Source organism: Podarcis liolepis, assembly GCF_965112155.1.
Source record: "Podarcis liolepis genome assembly, chromosome: 6".
Lineage (NCBI taxonomy): Eukaryota > Metazoa > Chordata > Lepidosauria > Squamata > Lacertidae > Podarcis > Podarcis liolepis.
The window spans coordinates 46,726,651-46,738,281 of record NC_139559.1 but is presented as its reverse complement, the minus strand read 5'-3'; the positions used below and the strand labels follow the sequence as shown (position 1 = coordinate 46,738,281).

General features: G+C 44.7%; 1 long non-coding RNA gene across 1 annotated transcript; it reads right to left on the bottom strand.

The window, feature by feature from the left end:
• Positions 1–5,245: 5,245 nt before the first annotated feature.
• LOC310709583 lies at positions 5,246–9,138 on the bottom strand. Its single transcript, XR_014527590.1, has 2 exons — positions 8,297–9,138; positions 5,246–6,879 (listed from the first exon to the last, which is right to left on the bottom strand). It is a non-coding gene; the product is annotated as an uncharacterized lncRNA (long non-coding RNA).
• Between the last annotated feature and the right edge of the window lie 2,493 nt (positions 9,139–11,631).

The window sequence follows — 11,631 nt, the reverse complement described above, 5'->3', positions numbered from 1 at the left end:
GGCTTCCGCTGCTTGTTTTTCAATTTTCTCAACTGAATTTGCAGACAGTCCTTTGCACCTCGGTTTTTGAACGTTTCGGAATTCGAATGGTCTTCCAGAATGGATTACGTTCAAGAACCAAGGTACCACTTGTACTGGTATGTTTTTCAGTAAGTCAGTTTTCGCATACCCACCTTCCTTATTTATGCCCTACTAAGACTATTGGCCATGTTGGCTGGACTTGATGGGAATAATAGTCCAGCAACCTCTGGAGATCACCTCTGATTTGTAGGAATATGGGTATCAGGGTTGGGAAGGACTCCTTTCAGAGACCTTAAAAGAGTCGCTGCCAGCCAGAGTAGACAATATGGGACTATATGTTCCATGGTCTGACTTGGTATAAGTCACCTTCATATCACCTGGCCTAAAGATTTTTACACATCAGTGGTTCTCCATCAACCACTTCAGAATTGCTTAGGGTCTTGGTCAACCACTTAATTACTTTTTTGCCTGTTGTAGGAATTTGAATTGTAATATACAGTATACAAAATAAAAGGCTCAATAAAAATACAATTAATATTCAGCATGATGGATGGGCCAACTCTCATCTTCAGCTACAAATCCTCAGATGCACCACAGGTCACCTGAATGAAGTCCACAGACCACAGTTTGCCATCCCCTATCCTAGACAATAGCCTCAATAGACTGTCTTGGACTCCAGGCTGTCTTCCTTGCTGAAACAGCCTCTTTTCACTAGATCCCAGGCTTTGGCAACTCATAAACATAGTTCAGTTTGTTTAGAGATCTGGTAAAGAATGTATATTAGATTAGGTAGACATTTGGCTTCTGGCAGTGGTTTTACTGTACAACTGACTACTAAATTATTATTAATAAAAAGTAAGATCTCAACAACAGTGACAGGGTCAGGGTCACTTTTCAACCTTTAGTAAAGGTGCTAATTTATATACGTAGTTGTATATGAAGCAAACTTTGCTTTCCCCAGTTACATGCAGATTTTATGAGCTTTCCTATAGCACTGTGGTGATCACGCTTAGGATCACATCTTCTGACCCATAATAAGCTTCTATGCTCCTCTTGTCACACTGCAGGGCACCATCAAGAATTTGGGGAAATAGCCTGGGAAAAACCCTTTTCTCTCTGGGTCAGCACTACATCACTTCACAGTAGAAATCCAGCCACGCATCGGTGGGCAGACAAGCACAAGCTTTTCTGGTTTGAGGGGGTTGGAAGTATTAAAACAATACATTGGCTCCGCTGAAAGAGAGCACACAGAGTCGGCTGTAAAAATTTGGTACCTCTGGCCAGTACGTAGCGTGCCAACCATCTCCTATTTTTAACTTGAAGTGGTTCAGTTCTGAGTGTTCAAAGGGATTTCTTCTTATGAAACTGCTCAGTACGTTCCCTTTTTAAAATTCATTCACTAGAGAGGAAGGGGAGTGTGGATCAGCCCTTCCCAGTTAAAAAGTCTGCCTTGCAGGGGCTTGTGTAGGCGAATGTTCCTGTTATACAAATTTCTCGTCTTCCCTTTTCTCTGTTCCCATCCATTTTCACGTCCTTCCACAGTCTACCCCCAGGGACAGCCCCCTCCTCTCCTCCCCTTTTGCATCTGCTTCCTTCCCCTTTTATATCTGGTTCTGGCAGCTACTTCCGTCTGGTGCCTCTGAGTGCATGGCATATTGTCCTGAACAGCCAATGGCTTTCTCTCTCTGTGTGTGTCTCTTTCACCCCCAAGCATGATGCAGAGCTGCTGTTTTGCAGGAAGCTGCAGCTAAGAACATTTGTGGCACGTGTGGGTGGCTTGCAGCTCTTTTGTTTACAACAATCAGGGTCCAAGGAGAGGAGATTCCTGGGTCATCTCCAGCCCGTACGCTGACCATATAGTCGGGGGGGGGGGAGGACCAGTCTACAGGGGAATGTTAGTTGCTTTTAAAAAGTCAAGCAGATTGACTCGCTTAGATATCCCAAGTCGCATGGGCATCCATATCCTCAGAGCCCCCTCTTTAGATGACCCATTAGTGGAGCATTCGCGTTGATAAGTTTATCAGCAATGAATTTTTCTCCCAATGAGCTTCTGTTGCCACATGGTGGAAAGACTGCTGAAGATCAGAGCCACTGAGACGTCTATTTCAAGTGAGCAGCTTTCTTAATTCTGAGAACCATGCAAAAAGACAGATCTGGGTGGATTTGTCGTGAAACCTTAGTTCTCAGATAAAAGCTGAAACGTCTGAAGTTTGCCCAAATTTCAAATGTTGATGCTCTTTAATTTGGATCTGAAATGTTTATCCTAAAAATCAAGTACTTTACAATGAGAAGGTGGCAGTATATATGCTGCGGTTTGTTTTGTTTTTTGGCAGGTATGAACCACAAAACAGCTCTCCAGCTGTCTCCATTGCCAGCTATTGCCAAATATTGTCAGTTACCAGATACCATGTTAAGGCTGTTCTAAGTGCAATGCAGGGAGTAAAATGGAAGATAGCCTCTGGTCACAGGCTCACAATTAGAACCAGTTGGACTTGCCTTGCTTCACAGGCGTCGGGTGCAAGTAACTACATGTGCAATCTGTAGGATCAGGCTGATACCTTTACTTTCAGATTATTGCTATCACAGCTATGGGTTTTTGTGACGCTAAAAGAGCTTATGTTGTGTAGCTCCTGTTGTGAAGATATTCTAGATCATCTTTCCTTAAACTCTATCATCTACTTGAAAATCACTGTAAAGGTAAAGGTACCCCTGACCATTAGATCCAGTCGCGGACGACCCTGGGGTTGCGGTGCTCATCTCGCTCTATAGGCCGAGGTGTTTGTCCACAGACAGCTTCCGGGTCTTGTGGCCAACATGACTAAGCCGCTTTTGGCAAACCAGAGCAGCGCACAGAAACGCTGTTTACCTTACCGCCAGAGCGGTACCTATTTATCTACTTGCACTTTGACGTGCTTTCGAACTGCTAGGTGGGCAGGAGCTGGAACCGAACAACGGGAGCTCACCCCGTCGCGGGGATTCGAACCACCGACCTTCTGATCGGCAAGCCCTAGGCTCTGTGGTTTAACCCACAGCACCACCCATGTCTAAACTCTCTCATCTGCTTGAAATCACTGTAGTAGTTATCAAATACCTTCATACCTACTGGGAAACTCATTTGAATGCCAGCCTTTATGTGGTCAATGTGCAAAAGAGGAAAGAAGTAGTAGACTTGGGGAGCCAAGGGAATCCTACAAAACTTTTAGGAATAAAATGTAACGGGGGGCCCAAAGCTGAATGACCACAGAACACTACTGGAGAAATATTGGGGGGGAACCATGGAGGAGGGAAACTATTATGGACTAGCCTAGAAGACGTGGCTGATTGGCTGGTAAGACATCCATGCTGCAACCTTTTGTTGCAGGTCCCAGTTGCTAATTACTGTTTGACACTGTCAAGCGACTGAAATCAAATGTCATTAGAGGTCAAGCCACGCTTTCAAATCTTTCGACGAACATTTGAATATGCAGAGAATTTCTGGCGTGTTACTGAAAGCCGGCATTCGACGGGAATCTTTTTTGGAAGCAAACAGCTTTCAGCTGAAGTTTGGGGGGTTTTTTTGCTCTGAAGCCATCCTGTAGGCAGGGACTGCCAACCTGCTGCCCTCCAGAGGGTGCTGGAACTGTTACTCTCACCTGCTCCAGCCAGCCCATGCTGACTGGGACTGAGGAGAGCCATAGCCCAAACCGTGTGGAGGGCACCAAGTTGAGGAAAGCTGCTCTAAGCAAACAGAGGGAAAAGCGAGGCCTTTTCAGGGCCTCAGGCTTCGGCAAGGTGTGCTTCAGCTGCCGCCTCCTACCTGTGCTCCAAGATTATGGAGGCTGCTCTACACGCAGAACTAGTGTGTGGAGATGACGCACTGCCCCATGCTAAACAGAGGAGCCATTCTTGAGGCTGTGGAGCACGCCCTTGGCCCAGAGCGATAGGAATGTTTGCTTTTCTCTGCTCCTGTTGTACTGTGCCAGAGCAGGCAGCACGTAGACAAGAAGACAGCAGAGCCCAGCTAGAGGGGGTGGGGTCAGGCCTCGCATTCCCACTGAGCAGCTTGAAGGGCATGGCTGGCTTTGGAAGGGAAGAGAGTGTGCAGGGCAGATAGCTAGCTAAGCTACAGTCCTAGAGGGTCTCCTTTCCTTGGAGCAGGGAATTGGAGGGCAAGGAATTCGTATTCCAGGTCAATGTGAATGTCAAGTAGGGATCGGTTAATCTGCCTATTTTTTGTTTCTCTCCATTTCTTCTTTTTCCAGCCTTAAATTCAGGTGTCTATGTTCCTGCTTCAGTTTTTTTAAAAAATAAATTAAAAACAAGTTATGAAATTCATCAACATCGTAATAGATTTTACTGCAAATTTCTCCTAGTTTCTTATTCAGTTTTACTGAATGTACACATTTTTTTGCAAAGCAGTTTTCCCTTTAAAAATGCATTTCTGAATGTCACTTTCACTAACATGCACACTTAAATGCGCACTTTGCCTCAGTATATGCATTTTTGTGCACATTGCTTGGATGGAGAACTGCATTGCAAAATTCAGAGAAATGCAAATTTCGAAAGATGGCTGTGTTTTGGTTTGCGTATTGCTTCAGGAAGTGTAGATTAGGTAGGCTTGTCATTACATGTGAATTGAATCAAAATTCTCCCCATCCCTAATGTGATATTATCAGTAAATGGAAGTCTGGGCCAAAGGCAGACTTGTGCTGCTGTTGATTTTTCTCCCAAAGGAAAATTCACATTTTTCTCTCTGTAAAAATATGTATCCATCCTTTAACATGTTGACACAAATAATAACTATCTATCATCTATCTATCTATCTATCTATCTATCTATCTATCATCTATCAATATACTTTAAAATGCTTCCAAAATTTATCCAGGCATTGCTAGATTAGTGTGATATTTGTCTTGAATATATTGCCATAATATGAGCCATACTGCTGGGGATATTTGAAGCTTTTCCTAGGTACTGTGTGAAGTGCCAAGAAAACCTAAGACAATATTTGATCAGAGATCATGGTGGCCCACAGAAAATGAATGTGCGTACCATGGGGCAATAAGAGCTTTGAATCTATATTATCTGCATTCAGCTCTGCTGGCTGCTTCTTTTTCTTTCCTGCCCAAGATTGATGTGGAAGGTTTGAAGTGCTAATTTGCAGTCATTAGCACCTCATTCTCCCAGTACCCCTTCTCTTTGAGAACAGTAGCCATACTGTCTGTCAAGAGATGTTCCTAACTCATGCTCTTAAATTGTATTTTATTGTACATCTGTTGTTTGGCTTGTCAATGCCTCTAGGGACATGTTTTCTTTCTTGAAAAGCTATATACAAATTTATTAAACAGATACATTTAAATGGATGCTCCATCTCTGTGTACCTCATGAACTTGCTGCAAGCCAAGACTCAAGTTACGTAAATGAACGAATCTTCAGGCAAAACATTAATGACCACCTTGGTTCCCCCACTGTTCAGTTCCAATATCATATGGTGCCTTGCAAGACTGAGGGTTGTTGGAATTTCAGCATAATGAAATCTGCAGTAAGGAATTGAAACAGTGTTCGGGTAGCACTTGCAGGGCTCACTTTTGCACTGGTAGTTTGAATGCTTGGAAAATTCATTCTCTGCGAATTCAGATGATGAACAGTCCCAATCTGTACCTCCCACACTAATGTGAGAACTGGAACCCATATGTCTTTGGATTTTGCACTTTTCCAAAATTTCTGATGCGATTCCTAGGTTCAAGATGCATTTTCAAACTGCATATTCAATGAAGTGTGTGTTTTGAAGTGTGTGGTTTGAGAGGAAATGCATTCTGAAAGGTGCGTTTCGTGAGACAATATGTTCAAAATGCATATTCTTTTAGATACCTACTTAAATGCATTTTTGGAGAAAATTAAATAGAAAACTATAAATAGATAGCTAGGTAGAAATATAATAGACTGATGTCGAAACGGGACAGGACAGTCTTCTGAATAAACACATCAGAAAGAGGCATGGGCTAGAAACAGGCTGATCCATCCATTCATTGACCTAATGAAATAGATGGGGCAAATCTTATAAAAGAACATGAGAAATGCTACTGTGCTTGTGTCCCATCAGTAGGCATCTGATTGGCCTCTGTGGAAACAGAATACTGGACTAGAGAAGCCTTTGGTTTGATCCAGCAGGGCTACTCTTGTGTTCTAAAAGCGTACTATTTCCTTTGTTAATAAAGACCGGCCTGTTTATTTATATACTGCATTCCTGCCAACATACTCAAGTTGGCTTTACGGTTTAGAATAAATCGCATTTTCAATGTATGTTTCAACTAGATTCTTTTTAGCCCCGGATATATACTCCTACCTTCGGAGGCCTCCACTTGAGCCTAGACTTGCAGCCTGAAATGGCAGCCGTTACTTGAGAACAAGAAGGCACATCACTGGAATAAAACGACTTCAGTCGGAACCCAAGGAGGTTGCTCTTAAGCTCAGCTGCTTTCCTTCCAGCAGCTGGAAAAATCCAGTTCCAAACAGTTTGGATAGGATTCAAGAGGCGAAAACTAAGGGGGCGGAGGGGGAAGAGAGAGGAAGGAAAGCTCGTGGCGTTGTTGTGAGGTTAAAAGCACCTTGCTTGAGAATGCCATCTCCCATTATTGATCGGAGAGTCCTTCCTGGTAGGAGGGAATACGTCGCTATAATACTGAGGTAAAAAGGAAGCAGCTGGATTCCTCCCAGTTGGGTGCTGTGGAAAGGTGGCCATGTTGGGCAAGGGGTCTTCTGTGTGGTAGGAAATAATCTTTCTCCACAACTACAAAAGCACAAGAGTCTTTTCTGAGCGTGCTGTAGGATCCCGCGGCAGTATACAAAGGCCTTGCCATCATGGCGTCTCTTCGTCTCCTTCAGGCAGCGGCCCACAGAGTTCATGTGGTGTGTGGGGAGAAAGAAAAGGGGGGAGGAAAAGAGGGAGACTATAAATGCTGGATTCCTGCTTCTAAGTTCATCTCTTTCCCTCTCCCCCCCCACCGCCCTCCCCAATTCCAAATTGCTGCTGCAAGCCTTTAGAGGGCCACTTATGTTGATCCAGATGTAAGGAAAAGCCTCCCACTCATCCTCTTGCTCTCCCTTGATTAAAACATTATAATTCTTTAATCTCTCTGAATTGAGTTTCTTCCTTAAAAGCTGCCTGTTCTCTTTGATACACCAAAGCAGTTCTTGTCACGCTGCCAAAGGAGGCCGAGTAGAGTGTCACACAGCTCAAACTTTTACAAGCTGAGTGAGCAGGAAAACAAGCAAAGGCACACAGGCAAGCAGAGAGAAAGAGAGATACAGAAAGAAAGAGGGCTGATATCTTCCATTTTATTTTACATTTTTTGGGTTCCTTGCCGAAGAGAAAGAAGAGCGTGCTTTTTTTCGTTTTGTTTTTTTGTTTGAAGCTCAGCCATAAATATAATTAACTTTTCCAGCAAACGTGATGGCCAACCTCTGAGAAACTTGGACGAGGAGAAAAGGGGGGGTGGGAAATGACGTCACCACGATCTGGGGGTGCCTTTCGCGCTGCCTGTCAGAGCCGAAAGAAAAGAACAGGGCAATAAAACAACGGCTGCCTCTGTCTCCTTCGTTAAACACGGCACTAATTGGATGTTAATTTCTCTTTGCTCTTCTCGCTGTTTGATTGTAAGAACTCTCCTCCTCTTTCTCTCCCCCCCCCCTTGCAAGACTCTTGCCAGTCGCAGGGAGTCTATACTGTACATTCCCTCTCAATTGTGGGCTCAAACAATTCAGAAGCCCAGGCAGTATTAAAAGGGGGGGAAGGGGGGGATTGGATTTAGGAGTTTCACGAAGCTCAACATTTTCCTTTCATTGCCCTGTACAGAGTTCGGAGTATTTTTTTTCTCCCTCCCTTGCGTTCTGTCCAGTCTCCTTGGCAGCACGGGGGGGGGGAGAATTAACCCAACCACTGCCCAACTCCATGTGTTGAAACAGGCATTTAGGGGAGCCAGTGCAGGCAGGAAGCTGTTGCCGTCTTTGCTGCCCAGGTCACCCTTAAAGGGTGTTTGTGTTTCTTAGCTTGGATGCTGGAGGGTGCTGAGTGCATCTGATCGATCCATAATGTACCCACGCACACACACACACACACACACAGACACGCACAGAGTGGTGCAGTGGAAAAAGAGGTAAGTTAAGAACAGGCTTTGAGGGAGAGCAGGGGGGGATTTACCAAGGGAGATGGTGGGTGGGTGGAGAGAAAGAAGGAGAAGGGGAGGGGAAGGAGAGGAAGGAGGTGGAGGGTAGAAATGTGGGAGTAAAGTCCTACCTGGGATCGGTGCCAACTTCCTGCACAGGGCTGCAGACCCGCAGCTTTGAGCAACCCACCAGAGGCGACTTTTCTCTCTTGTCACAAATCCAAAAGGCAAGGAAGGCAACAGGAACAGGTACAACAGATGCAAAGCAGCCTTCTTTGCCAAGGTGCTGGTGGGTAAATCCTTCTCTCCCCCCCTCCCTCCCTCCCTTCTCCAATCCTTATTGCAGCTAGCTGTATTTTTTCTCTTTTAAGGATCCTTTCAAGCAGGCTGGATAGAGGCTTTTTTTGTTTTTCATGACTATATATCTCTATAGAGAGAGATATTGAGGGATTGAATTCTCACGCCAGTTTCTCCTCTCCGTTTGGATTAACATGCAGAAGATGTGCCTGTCACTTTGCTTACTGTCAGTGCCTGTTCAGGGATGGGAGAGGGCTTTGTTCCGCGCTGCCTGGGAAGCTGTGCCAACTCTGACTTGGCAGCCAAGCCAGAGTGGGCAGGGAGAACGCAAAGAGAGCGAGCGAGAGAATGACTGCTGAGGCTTCCAAAGTGGGAAGTGGCTGTAGGCCCATTTCCGAACGAGGCAGCTATTCACTCTGCCCCCTTCTTCTTCTTTCTTTCTCTGTCTCTTTCTAAGACTGGCACGGACAAAATGGAAAATGTGGGGGCCTGTCTGCTCTCCTCTGGCATGTCCCGGTGGGTTGGTTTTCTTTCTGTCTTTTCTTTCTTTCTTTCTCTCTCTCTCTCTTTTAAAAAAATCATCCTCACCTGCCTCCGTTTTTGTTTTGTTTTTGTTGTCTCTTAGCTCCATTTTTCAATCGGCAAATGAGGCATTTCACAAAAGCGAAAATGCTTCTTGCATAACTAAGATGATGTGGGGGGTGGGTGGGTCTTGTGTTTTTGTTTTTGTTTTCCCGCCCTCGTATCTCTCTTGGCTGGGTTAAAGAACTGTGCCGCCACCAGCATCCCGGGTTCAGGACAGTAGGAGCCAAGATTTATTTTACGTGCGTACATTGGGGAGACCGGGGGATGCTTGTTGGGGAAGCAGGAGGGTGGTTTAGGGTGTTGGTGTGCTGAGGTTGGGGGGTTTTTTTGTTCTTCGTTTTGGCCCTTTGGAGGGTGTTCCCGCAAAAAGCTGCAAAACTTTCCGTGCACTAGCTCCTGAAAAGTCACTGGAGTGTTTGGCCGGGTTTTTTTGTGGGTTTGTTGTCTTTTTAAAAGTATGTTTAAAGACCATGTTAATAATGGGCGACCGTCCCAGGGGCACGCTAACCAAGGGTTCCAAGTGCTGGAATTCCTGCCAGCCTCCCTTTGTGCCAGCCTCTTGTCGGCCTTGGCGTCTCATTCGGATGAAGCCTGGCATGCAGGCACCGCCCATTTCTTGGCGCTGAGCTGCTATGAGAAGGAAAAGGGAACGCAGGGTGGGGGCTGTCTCACTCAAACTGGCCTTGCTCGGAGTGGGGGGGGGAGAGAAAACCATTCCTGATGATTGTCCAGATAATCGGAACTAAAGAGAGCGACTACCGAACAACAAAACCTTTCTCCTTCATGGCACGTCTCTTTCGGGTACGAAATCAAATGTAGCTCTTTTAGAAATGTTTGAAAATGCCGTTTTTTATTTGTCCAAATGTTCTGGCGCGTGCTTGCTGCTACAACCTCCTTTCCCTGCCGCAACCTACCCGCTTTTCATGGGGCTAAAACATACAAGGTTTTTCAAAAACAAAAAAACCAGACAAACTGATGTGGGTTTTTTTTTATTTATTTGTACTGCCCAGCCATAGATCAGGGCTCTTTTCTTTATTCTGGTTCTGAAAAAAAAATACTTCGATTATGGGTACCGGGAGGAGGGGGGCTGGGTGATTGGGGTTTTTTTTCCTGGATTTTTGCCACACTACGCAGCAAAGAGGAAATTGTTGAATCATGTCAGAACTGCAATTCAACATGGCAGCCTTAGCTGAGAAAGTATGGCTTTACAATGTCGAAAGAAATGTCTTTTGTGGCAAGAAGTCTCTATTTTTGAAGGCATGGAATTTGGCAGAGCTAGTTGACCAAGAATTGAGGCATAAATATTCCCTTGGATTTTTATTTTATTTTTCAGGGAGGGGGATTTTATGTATAGCCTTCAAGAAGAAAAGTTCGGCCATGTTATTCCTCATCTTGGTATTTTGCAAAATGTTAACCATTTACGGCTGTTCTGTGTCTATTATTTAGATACCGTTTTTTAATATATTTTTCTTTGTTTTGGCTTAGCTGGCATAGATTTTGGACTTGGGGAGGGCGGGAAGAGCAATTTGGTGCACATTTGGTAGATTTCTGGCATCCTTCAGGGTTGAAGGATGACATCATCACTTGGTCTTTATTGGGAGAAATCTAGATGTAGCATGGAGGCAACTGGGAAGAGTAAAATGGGATGCTTTTCCACAGTGCCCACCTCACTTCATGTTTAAAGGTTTGTCCTTTCATTAGGGGTAGCTCCACCCTTCCGTTGCCACTGGTGTAAACTTTGATGGACTCCACCACAGCAAACGGAGCCCCTCCTGACGTACACTGAAGGAATGGATCTCAGGGGCTGTGCTTAGTGTCTGTAAATCTGGCCTCTTTATGTCAAGCTTAATTTAGGCCCCTGTTGTCTAAAACAAAAGAATATTGTTTCCCCAAGAGTAACAGATTCCTCTTACAGACAACTGCTTCCTTCTAAATGTTTTGTGATTAACAAAGCTCCCAAAATGGGGGGCAAACCCTTGGAACAATAAACAGAAATTTCAGCACGGGCTTCTAAATGCTAGTGTTGAATGCAAAGGAACAAATGCTCTGTGACCCAGGAGTGCCGCAGTTAGAACTCTCATTGAATGCCGGACATGACTTCTCAAACTCTCTGAAAACTGGGCCTTGTACAAAATATTAGTTTCTCTAAATACCCTGCTCCCCCTTGCCAAAGAGAAAGAGATTTCCGGCACTGAGGATAGACTTGTCCCCTTGCAAAAAAGGACTTACTACCTAATCTAAAGAGAAATCCCCCTTCACAACCTGTGGAACCATCTCCTCTCTGGCTTGCCAGTAACTCCTGTACAAGAAAATCACTGGTCCTCTGCACATAGTGTTTATAACCCAGTAGGTTGTGTTAAGGACCCAGAATTAGGTGATTGAAAGTTAGGATGCCTAAAATTCTCTCTGTGTATTATTTGTTAGGATTTTTGGTTGTGTTTATTGCTTCAGAGTGCTTTTTTGAGCATGGAGTTAAATAAATCTGGATTGGGATATTGAGGTCAAAATATTCCTTTGAAAACCTGGATTCCTGTTGCAGGAGCATAGCTTACACATTTGCTATGAACCCATCATTTTGGGTTGC